Here is a 317-nt window from a genome sequence, read left to right as displayed (position 1 = left end):
CTACTCTGCTCTTGTGAGACCTCACTTGGACCTCACCTACTGTGTACAGTGCTGGTGTTCTCAACATAAAAAGGACATGGAGCTGTTGGAGCAAGTCCAGAGGAGGGCCACGAGGATGACAAGAGGGCTGGAGCACCTCCCATATGAAGACAGGCTAAAAAAGTGGGGCTGTTCAGCCTGGAGAAGGCTGCGTGGAGACCTCATAGCAGCCTTCCAGTATCCGAAGGGGTTCTATAAGATGCTGGGAAGGGACTCTTCGTTAGGGACTGTAGTGGTAGGACAAGGGGAATGGGGTTAAACTTAAACAGGGGAAGGTT

This window comes from Nestor notabilis, unplaced genomic scaffold (genome assembly GCF_000696875.1).
Source record: "Nestor notabilis isolate BGI_N333 unplaced genomic scaffold, ASM69687v1 scaffold29577, whole genome shotgun sequence".
In the NCBI taxonomy this organism is placed as follows: domain Eukaryota; kingdom Metazoa; phylum Chordata; class Aves; order Psittaciformes; family Psittacidae; genus Nestor; species Nestor notabilis.
The sequence above is the reverse complement of the archived record's forward strand: the minus strand, read 5'-3'. Positions refer to the sequence as shown.